Source organism: Pavona decussata, unplaced genomic scaffold, assembly GCF_977016875.1.
Source record: "Pavona decussata unplaced genomic scaffold, jaPavDecu1.1 SCAFFOLD_105, whole genome shotgun sequence".
Lineage (NCBI taxonomy): Eukaryota > Metazoa > Cnidaria > Anthozoa > Scleractinia > Agariciidae > Pavona > Pavona decussata.
Window position 1 is genome coordinate 783,000 of NW_028145519.1, and position 12,001 is coordinate 795,000.

Sequence of the window (12,001 nt, forward strand, 5' to 3'; positions counted from 1 at the left end):
TATAAGAATACATTGGAGATGAGTTAGTTTTATTCATTTTATCGAATAAATGATGAAATGTAGCTTCAGTTTTTCTGACGTTCTGGATCTACGATATTTTATTCGCAAAGTCTTTACTCTTGAAAGCGCTCAGAATCTCAACGACTACCCGTAACTCAGTCCTGCATGCTTGCGCTCAAAGGTCACGCAAGTAATTATATCTCGCTCTCTAATAACATAAGCTTGGACTGCTTGTGATCTCGTTCACGAGTCCTGTCGTTAGCAATCGAAGGAGCAAACTGTTAGCTCTATGAGACTGGCGGTCGATCCAATCTCACAGACCTCTTTAGCTTCTTCCCTATCTCATACCAGCAGAGTTTGCTCGTTGCAGGAGTCAACGGTTCGAGCCCGAGTCAAGTTCGAGTCAGGTTCCGGTTCTTCTGTTTTCTTTTTCCTCTTGCTTCGTTTTCGTCTTGATTAAAGGCTGTGATTGTGATCATTACTTTCATAATGATGTGCCGACTGATGTTAGAAGCATAAAACATGAACGAGATATTATTGCCAACGCGATCGCGAGAATTCATTGTTGGTAGCAAAATATCCACAGTCCCCATTCATTCTCGCCATCTATAGATTCTATGCTATGTTATCCTGGGTGTCCTGTGGACGCAACAAGATGGCGCTTGAGTCAGGTAGGTTAAATTCTTTTTCACTGTCCGTTCTCTCAGTCGTGGAAATGGGATCTCTGTTTCAGGTGTATACACTGCTACAGGTCTTAATTTTCCTAGAAAATTTATGAGCACTAACGGATGTCGTATACTTTTTCAAAGCAGCAGTGAATCACAGCGGTAATGGCTCTGGAGATCGATAACGAAAAATATTGCAAATCTGAAAGTTAATTTTTTCCGTTTATCACAATCAAATCATCATATAAAAGAGAGAAGAAATAAGAAAAAGACGAGAGAGAAGAAGAAGAAGAAGAAGAACAACAACAACAACAACAACAACAAGATAAAAAGAATAAGAAGAAGGAGAAGAAGAAGGAAGAAGAAGAAGAAGAAGAAGAAGAAGAAGAAGAAGAAGAAGAAGAAGAAGAAGAAGAAGAAGAAGAAAAACAAGAACAAGAACAAGAAGAACAAGAACAAGAACAAGAACAAGAAGAACAAGAACAAGAACAAGAACAAGAACAAGAACAAGAACAAGAACAAGAACAAGAACAAGAACAAGAAGAGCAACACAAACAACAACAACAACAACAACAACAACAACAACAAGAAAAGTTGGACCCTGACTCGAACATGGCTTGTGACTCGAACTTGACTCGGGCTCGAGCTTGACTCATGCTACGAGTAAACTCATAACAGCAGCTTTTTGGGCCTGCTACTTGACGTCTAAGGGGCTTTACGCAAAGACGCTTTCCCTTTATATATCAGCCAATACCAGCAGCCGAACCTCCCCCCGGGCAAGGGGTACATTTTTCAACATCATTTGTCCCGGGAGTGGGGCATTACAGTAAAAAACCGCGAGTAAGAACTGAATTTTAAGAACCTGTTAGGCTAAAATGTCGTTTTAGACACTCTTCAAATAAGAACCTGAATAAAATAAGCTCTCAGGTGTAGGGAAAAGAAAAACATTTCATATCTTCTGATAGTAAATCATATCCCAAAATACTTCACTTATTTAGGTGAAATAATTAAACACTACCGTATAACAATACTGTGTCAGTTGAGGCTGGACTGAACTGTTCAAAGCGCCATGTTGTTATACACATTTGACAGTACCACTAGATTCTTCCATCCACTACACTATTTTGTTATCAAGAAAATAATAACCTGTTTATGAACCTATATAGCCTAAATTTCTGTTAAGAGGGTCCTGATGGAGAAGGGAGGGGTACCAATCCCATATCCCAGTCGATTTTTTTTCCAAATCCCACCTCCAAGTGCTCAAAACACATTCAGAATTCCCAGTGTTATACATACGGGTTTTTTTTATATTCGAATCCACAAAATTACGGCTTCTAAATACGACCCAACACTCAGTTTAATTATCCAAGAAAATTCATTCTAGTTCTATGGAAAGCACTACCTACAACCCATGGTACAGCCATCGGAACAAAAATGGCAGTCGCCTTTGCCGATATTTTTATGCCTAAAGTTCAAACGGAGATTTTAAACCAAAGTGCATTGAAACCGTTTATTTCAAAACAATGTACAGACGGCATATTTTCCCTCTGGACTTTAAACAGAGAGGAGATAATGCAGCTCATTGAGCAAGCAAACAAAAAACCACCCGACAATTACATTTCAGCCGAAATTTCAGAAACAGAAACGACATTTCTGGTACAAGCATTTATAAAGGCCAAAGATTCAGAAGCAATTCAATTCTTGATGTGCGTACGCACTTCAAAGGCGAGGTTCTCAGACTTCTCAGAACAAACTATTCTAAAAAAAAAAATATTCCAAGTCGCAAATTCAAAATCCTGAATCATGCGCCCACGCCTACGGGCCGGAAAAGAGGTTATCCCGAGAATTTTGTTCCAAGGACCCTCTCCGAAGTGCAATTTGAAACAGAAAACTGGCACTCCTTCAAAAACCTAAGGAGAACAAACGAATCTTGCCTTTCGTTACCCAATACCACAAAGCAGTGCAAAAAAAAAAAAAAATCCTCATGAAACACTGGAATTTAATAGTGTAATAACCGTTGCACAAAGAAATCTACAAAGACCTATCTCTCATTTGTTACAAAAGAGGGCACTCAATCAATACTCGTGATAGCCAAATTATCAAAAAGGCTAAAACACCCGCTAGAGAGTCGTGCAAGCCTGTCACTCTTGTACACTTTAAAACACTCCGATAGCAAAACCTGCAAATCCTCTTCGTCTACTAAATTCCTCTGTGCAACACATTCTACGAATATTCTTCCCTATCTGGGTTGTTGAACAATCCAAAGGTAATACCAGTTTACAGTTCTCCGTGTGAATAACAACATTTTGAGTAAAAGAAAGTACTTAACCATGCGAGTCTGGCACGACAACTCTGCTCCCGCCGTCGCTCCCGCCATGTTGTTTAATTTGTATTATAGAAATACGCATTCTCTGTAGACTTTTGGCTTTACACACACCACTGTACACAAATGTTGTTGACCGGATATCGATGGGCGGGAAATAAAACCTGCGGAAGCTTGCTCATGCTAAAAATTGGTGTTTGAACACTTTTTTGACTTTTCTCAACCCTAAAAATAGGTGATGTCTCGACTAGTCATGGCGAATGGTTACAAAATATTTATCTTATTCCCATTTTGACATTTTTTCCATTTTCAGTGACCAAATCCCAGTCCCAGTGACCTAAATCCCATTTTTACAGGGCAAAAACAGGCCAATCCCATTTCCCATTTTACCCTTTCAGGAAGCCCTGTTAAGCGCCGTTTATATAAGAGCCTGTTCAGACTCACTTGAAAAAATACAGTTCTTACTTGCGGGTCTCACTATATTCTACCCCCGGGCATTTAACGTCCGTTCGATTTCACTTCACAATACTAAAGCTCTTACAAGCTTGCTGAGATCATCCTGCTACTAAATAAGTAACTGTAGATTCAATTGATGGAAGTAAGAAAAGTAGCAAAAATAAATAAAGAGAAGTGAAAAGTGAAGTGAAGAAATACTATCGCTTTGTTTTCAGAGAGAAGTTCATCAGCAGAGACAATAAATTATTGATTCACTCGCCTTAGAAGGACATAAATGAGATGTTAGATGCTTACGCCACAATACTGAGAATTAAGACTTAGCCGCGACTTAGTTCAGTTGGTGGTATTAAGCTTTTAATTACAACAAAGGCCAGCCCAGAAACGAAGAAATCAACGGCACTAAAATAAAGGACGAGCGTGTTTGACTTCCAAAATACTTTCTTGGACAATCTTAAGCCAACATCAAGTGCAATGTATTTCGCGGCAATGTATCCGGTGTTTAAGCCGGAAAACAGACCTTAAATTCATAAACGGCCATAAAACCGTTTTGAATTATTTGTCAGTGAATTTTGTTAGGTGATCTTTTGGGGGAAGGGGAAGGGGGGGAGGGGGGAGGGGTGCAATCCTCAGAATTCTCTGTAGGGGTGTGCCGCACAAAACGATCATAGGTCTTGCTATATAAATGCAACAAGATGCCTATACTGGTATTTACGCGTGATGCTGTAAATGTTTCATTCATTCCAATTGTATGCTTCGCAAATTGATAAAACTATCCTTGCTAATGGAAGAGGTTGAGTCACAAAAATCGCGTTATGTTGTGTCCCTTGTGCTACGCTACTTTTGGCTGTACCGGAAATTTCGGAAATGCCATTTCGATAACGTAAGCTTATCAATGACCTCTTCTTAGATCAGTCTCCCATCGTGGTTCTAAAACTATCCAAGAAAGCACGATTCCTTCGCCAGAAACTCCCCACAATGTTCCCCTCAGGGCATCACGCGTAACAAGTTAAAAATTGAAAGACGCACATTTCAGGCTACCATGAAAAAAAAAAAAAAAAGACAAGATGCCTATACTGGCATTTACACGTGATGCTGATTTCCACTGTTTTAACCGTCGAGTGCTTCTTAGAAGTCATTCTATCTTTTTACCGCTTTGGCTAGCCTCCCACGCAGTCGTTTTTAGGGGACTCGTATTACCTCCTCCCCACAAACGCCTGCTTACCCAAGCGCCACATTCCTTTCCCATTGTTTTACTCCCCAAGCACCCTAGCCAATCACCATCGAGGCATTGTTTAATGACATCAAATCAAATTTCTGGTTACAATGGTCGCTTCCGTTTCCCGCGAGCTTTGTACAGTGTCTACCGTCGCTGTTACAGTCTTGAGAGATGTGGGAGTTAAGTTGGAATATATATATTTTTTCACTTCTGGAATGGCTGGTCATGGCTGAAACACCAAAACAAATCCCGAATGTGAATACAAGCGCTTCTTGTGCGACGTTTTGACGCTGCTGGGAGAGTCAAAATCTTCGGGAAAGTGTAATCGATCTTCCCCGCCTGATCGAGTTGACAATCGGAAGATATCGCCTCTTACGGGTGCGGAAACTCTAGAGCACATTTGTTTGTTTGTAGGAAGTGCTACGACAGACTAACTCGAGTCGAGAAAGCAAAGAAGAATGTAGAAGGTATCAAGGGGAGATCTGCAGTATTTATCAGTCCATTAAAGACTATGAAACGGAAAGCTAAACGACAAAGAGCCGATCAACTTGTCGTCCTTGTGGAAAATGTCGCACATGCCCCCGAACAAATTGCAACAACAAAGCGAGTTTCAACTGCAAAATCTTTAAAGTTTACCGACATATCGGGTAATATTTCGGTTTCCTCCACACCGACAAGGTCGACAAGATTGAAGGCAAAGCTTGATAAATATTGAAGCGACTTTGCGTAACCAGTCGGCAAATTGAAGAAAATATCGCTATTTCCCGTCACGAATTTTTTTATTGCAGTCAGTTGACAGGCATTTACACGAGAAATTTTGAACGTAGGGCACACGGTGCTAAAAGCTCACGTAAGCTCGGTCAAGTTCTGTCTCCGTTGTGATGTTTTTCACTGTTCCCGCGAGAGGCGTTCTGAGGTCAAGGTCAACCTTCCAGATTTTAGAAGGTTCGCTGTGATTGGCTTAGCGGCGGAAAGGAATGTGGCGCTTGGGTAAGCAGGCGTTTGTGGGGAGGAGGTAATACGATTCGCCTAAAAACGACTGCGTGGGAGGCTACGCTTTGGCCGGTTCAATTTCCTTTTTGAGAACGGCCTAGTGGAGTCTAAAACATGTAAACAAGACGTCCGCCACAATGTGCTCAGGGCATCACGCGTAACGAGTTAAAAATTGGAAGACGCACATTTCAGGCTGCCATGAAGAACAAAAAAAAAACAAAATGCCTATACTGGCATTTACACGTGATGCTGTGTCTGATTCATTTATTCCAGTTGTATGCTTCGCAGATTGATAAAACTATCCTTAAAGTCCCATCTTGGTTGTAGAACAGTCAAACAAAGCACGATTCCGTCACCAGGAACTCTGCAACTTCCACCGTTTAAAAGGTCGAGTGCTTCTTAGAAGGTATTCTTTCGATTTACCGGTTTAAAATGGATAATGTTCCGTTTGAAAACGGAACATTTGGGCCCACAACATGTTATCAAAATGGCGCCACAAATTTAATGCGAGATTAATGAATAAATCAAATGATGCTTTGACGTCACACAGGTAGGGGTGAGTGGGTCCCTTCTCTCGCAATATACGCGACGAGAATGGATTTTGATTGGCCGGCTTTTGTTGAAGACAATCAGAACAATACATCTAACCTGTACTAGGAGAGGGCAGAGTTTAATGAATAAATTAATGTGCAGATTTGTGGCTACGACGAAGAAGAAAAAGATAAAACAAAATGTCTATACTGGCATTTACGCGTGATGCTGTGACTGATTCATTTATTCCAGTTGTATGCTTCGCAGATTAATAAAACCATCCTTGATAATGGAATAGTTTGAGTTACGAAGATCGCGTTATGTTGCTCCCTTGTGCATGTGTTACACTACCTATGGTTTTACCGGAAATTCCAGAATTTTCGGAAATTCGATTACGAAAACGTAAGCTTATTAATGGCCTTTCTCAGTCTCCCATCTTGGTATAAAACTGTCAAACAAAGCACGATTCCTTCGCCAGGAACTCACCAATTTCCACCGTTTTAAATGTCAAGTGCTTCTCAGAAGTTATTCTTTCGATTTACCGCTTCAAAATGGTTAATTTCCGTTTGAAAACGGCACACTTGAGTCCACAACATGTTAACAATATGGCGCCACAAATTTAATGCGAGATTAATAAATAAATCAAATGATGCTTTGACGTCACACAGGTAGGGGTGAGTGGGTCCCTTAAGTCGTGATATACGCGACAAGAATGGATTTTGATCGGCCTGCTTTTGTTGAAGACAAAATGAACAATACAACCCCACCAGGAGAGGGGAGGGTTCGATGAATACATTAATGTGCAGATTTGTGGCTACGACGAAGAAAAAGAAATCTACCTGTTTTTAGACACGGTATACCCCTTAGGGAATCCCGCGTTAAAAGAAATCTACCAGTTTTTAGACACGGTATGCCCCTCAGGGCATCCTGCGTGAAACACGACGAAGATATCGAGCCCTTTTTTAAGACACGTGCTGCCCTCAGGACATCCCGCATGAAAACCACGAAGATATCGAGCCCATTTTAAGACACTTGCTGCCCTCATGGCATCACGCGTAAAAACGACGAAGATTTCGAGCCCATTTTAAGACACGTGCTGCCATCAGGGCATTACGAGTAATAATCCAAAATCCATCTGTGATGTTGAAGGAAGAAATTCTTAGAGGTCAGTCCTAACGAAAGTGCATTGAGCTACCACTGCGAAGCAACATATATTTAGCTTTTGAGAATTCCTTCACCCCTCATGTAACCTAATTAGGTTATCTCTTAAAGAACGATTGGTGTAAGTTACAATGTTCTTTTCAAAGCTTTTGACGTAGAGGAACATATGTAACAAAATTATGAAACTAGAGAGGCCAGAAAATTTCTGGTAACTCAATCAATCAATCAATCAATCAATCAATCAATCAATCAATCAATAATCAATCAATAAATCTTTATTTAAACACGGTAAAATCCATCAGGAGTATAAAAATTAGAAATACCCTAACTATCTTCAACAAAATTCAATACCTAACTACAACTAATCTAACTAAAACCTGTTTTTCATGAATGCCGTGTATACTAGTACTCTAACATTAAAAATGTTCATTAACTAATCTTTTGAATTGACTAAGAGATTTAGCTTCTCTCACATGACAGGGCAGGCTGTTCCAGAGAACTGCTCCGCTATAAGTAAAGCTGTTTTTCATGAAATTAGTTCGCGGAAACGGGACAAATAGTTTGTTAACAGAGTCCCTCAGGGAGTAACGCGTTTCATTTCGTTTAACAAATTTAGATGATAAATATTCAGGAACAAGACCATTTAAAGACTTGTATACCATTATGGCTTTCTGTGTTTGAAATTGAGTGCTCAAGTCTTTCCAATCGAGTTGTCTCATTAAACGGTTGGCGTCAGCATCATAGCTAGAAAAGGTTAAAACGCGAGCGGCACGGTTCTGAAGCTTCTGTAGCCCGTCAAATAATGTTTTACCACAATTACCCCCAGACAAGATTGCAATAATCGAAATGAGATTGAGGTTTGAGGTTTGGAAGGATATAAAATCACTAATACGAGACTTGTTTTCATTAACTTAACTTCCTTCTGTTTGCCAGATATCTAGTTTCAACTGAATTGCCCAGTGATTTTCCGTAAATAGGCTGATCTAACGTCTCCGCTATAGTACAAGGCCATGTGTTGAATGCTGTTCAAGTGAAATCGAAGTTAACCCTTTCTTACTGATCGTCCAGTATGGAGTAAACATGTAATTTCATTTCGCCAAATAGTCAAAGATGAGATCAGAGTGGTAGCGATAATCAACTTTCTTAGAAAAGTGGCTCTTACGGATGAGAATGAAACGCGTTTTGATCATTGGTGTTAAAACTACTGATTTTTATACATTGTGTAACATTTTAGTCCAGTGGTCGAAGCTCCTTGGCATTTTCAAACGAAGGCCAACTGGCATTTCTTCCGTCTAGCCGTACCTGAAATTTGGCTTGTATTTGGTCCTTTTTTAAATTAACTGGCATGGATACAAGAAAAAGGTGGATACAACCAATCAAACTCCGATCGTGAACTGCATGCACTGGTCAAAGCTTGTATCATGTCGTTATTAACGAGTGCTGGCTAGCCGAGACTGAAACCGTTCCACTAAGTAATTGACCGCGCACCAACTGACCTTCATCAAGTGAACTAGTGGTTAAGCTGCATATTATCTAAGGTTTACAGGAGCAGACGAGGTTGGTGTTGTTTCTTAGGCGTTTCTCGAGTAATCAAGTCAATTGAATTTGTTTAAAAAAACCGACTCTTACCTTGCGCACTATGCTAGAAGTCCAGATGCTTCACAATGCTCTTAGCTCTATAATCCAGCCAAATGAGCCGTTTAGTTATGTGTGGGTATGTTTTATGCACCCGGAGGTGTCATGTAACAGTTGTCACAGCAAGGCTGAGATTTGCTGAGACGCAGAAATTAATCGATTAAAGCCAAGAGAGGGCTTCACACCGGAAGATCAGCTGGCGTCGTAGGACGTTCGATAATTCCATGTAAACAAATCACTGAGTGAACAAATTTATGCATCGACTGGGCCTGACTGCCATGGCCTTGCGAATGCAATTTGTAAAAGCTCCATACTAAAATGTTTTTTTTAGCCCAAACGTTACTACCGTAGCACTTTCTACAGAGTAGTTGGCCATGCAAGTTAAAAAGTTTATCTCATGCAACAGAGGTAGATATCTGCATGGGTAAAAACTTTGACCTACTTTTTGTAGATCAACAAAAATGGGGCTTGAATGTAAACAGTTAGTGGGTACATACAATGGGTCCCGTACATAAGCAAAATGCCCATCGACGTCGATTTTTTGAACCAGTCCCGAGTGAATGTGGCCTTAGCCACGAACGTAAGGTTTAATCGTGTTCGCAGACGGGCAGTTGTGTGTGTTCTGTGGAACTCGCAAAGTCTCTTATTAAGCAAAATAGAATTGGGTTTAAACGGGCAATGCCACCCATTTTCAGCGTCGATTTGATTAGCTAAATTTGCCTCCATGAAAACGTTCAAATAATGCTTCGGTTCTGTTAATAATAACCCACCTAAGAGTAAACAGATACTAGAACTAACTATCTTTGGCTGCGGATGGCTAGGATGGAAATGGATTGCAAATTCAGTGAAAAGCTTTTGCAAATTTTGTCAAGTTCTTCAAGTCTACAACTGTATGCTAGAGAAATCACTAAAAACTGATTTATTTTCCTCAAAGAAATCACTTCACTTCGTCAAGTATTTGCATTGTTGTGACCAAAATACAGCAAACTCTCTGTAACATTGCCCCTGTAAGGCTTCGCTTCCTTTTAGTTTTGTAATGCCCGCTAGCAAGTAGTGTAAGGTGACATTGTTCAATAGCGTTAGCCAGGATGTTACCGACTCAATTTCGTATTGTTTAGTTCAAAGAGCCTTTTTTAAACCTAATATCGATGATTTGAGGTGCAAGTATTAGGAATACTGAGATTTGATCCTAGAATGCGCTACTTTTGTAAAACCGTAATTTTAGAATAAAGAATGGCATGCCTCTCTATAATGTAGCACTGTTTCTTTTCTGAGTCCAATATTCTGAGTGCAATCCAACCTCCTCTATTTTCCAACTAGGGTTCAAAATTCAAGGCAGCAATAAAATCCTATTAAGGGTTGAGGTTTGACTTTTAAAAAATTTTCCAAGAATTTTCAAAATGGTTGAGACATGCACTCTGAGTTAAAACCACAAGTCTTCTGAAAAATATTCTGTTAAGCGCAAGGTAGAAGACACAAAACATTTCTGCTCTTCCTCCCTGCCCTTTTCAATGTTGTCACGCGTTTGTTTAAAAGTCCATCGGATATTTCCTCAACATTGTAAGAGGTGGGGAGGGGTAGGTGGGAGGGTTGAATTTTAACTGAAAACACGTTCTTTGCACTGAGTTTGTCAAGTCTTCTTGCAATTTCTTGTGTTCATTTCCTCAGTCAAAGGAGTCTTGTACAATGCTACACCTCATGTGAACTGGGGAGAATTTACGGCAAACCAAAGTAGTCAAACTTAGATTAGAAAAATCCAAAAACCTGAGTAAACCTATCTGATGTTTACAAGACGAACCTAACGACGCTTAAGAATTCTGCTTAGCCCTTTGCAGAATTCTTGCAATAGATAATTAAAAAAAAAAATACAGAATATTCTTCTTTTATGTTCATTGATTTATATAAATACATCCATTTATTCATTTATATTAATTATTTATTTGTATAAATACCATTACCATTATCATTGAGTAAAAGTTTTCATCGTTCGTATGTAACCACCGTTCCTTGGGTGTACTTATGGGGGGACGTATGAGAATTTGGTCTTGCATCAACAGTGTTTGAAATGACACATGTACGTTTTACGTGGAACAAGAAGCTGTTTCCAGCTTATACTCGGGCCATATTTGACTGTGTGGTGCGTAAAGCCTACAATCTTTTAACAGTGATAACCTCCAGCATCGCCAATTCCCCCGAATAGATAGCCTGCGAGCAAGCCTTCTTGGGGGTGGATCCTCTTCCCCTTCCCGTCCCCCACCCCCAAGAGAACTTGCTCGCAGGCTACCAAATAGATACATACAGAGATATAGTGAGGCAATAAGTAACCACCAGATAGAATTGCATTTCTTGCAGTCAGAATGAAATAAAGGGGTAAACGACATTTGTCATACGAATGCTTTTTATAATCCCTGGGCTTTAATCCTTCATTTCCACCTTTCGTTTAGAGACAGAAACCGTTTGTACGGCCCCTAATATTTATGTGACGCCGGGTCAATGACGGCTCGTAATTTTCGGTATGATCTAGACCCGGGGGGTAGTCCCTTATGTGACCTTAACGGGGACGTGCGGCCCGATAGGGTATGGTTTTCAGGGTGTTTTGTCTTGAACGAGGTATCTATTTCATCACTTTCTGTCTTAAACAGGGTATCCCTACATGACCTAATGGCTTAAACAGATTGTGATTGCCAATGCATTAAAATGCAGTAAGAAACTAGTGTATTGTTATTTCATTCTAGTCTTAAACAGGGTGTGATTTGGGGTTAAATGTCTTAGAAAGGGCCTGAAAATTTTGGATTCTATCTTAAACGGGATAGGGAAGTCGGAGAATTGTGTCTTATGTTGGGGTTGGTCATGCCTCGCATGCTTCGCATGTTTTGTTCATGCCTCGCACGTCTGGCTCGCTTTATTGTAAACACTCCTCACGGCCCGAAAACAAAGAACGCGACAGGGAATTTAAAGAATTTGGTAACACCACAGAAAACGTAACTCGTACCTGCCGAGTACAAAAAACAAGACCGAAAA

At 40.2% G+C, this 12,001-nt stretch overlaps 1 pseudogene; it reads left to right on the forward strand.

Moving 5' to 3' along the window:
• The first annotated feature begins 655 nt into the window (after window positions 1-655).
• LOC146471266 (uncharacterized) overlaps window positions 656-12,001 on the forward strand; it is a 15,302-nt pseudogene continuing 3,956 nt past the window's right edge.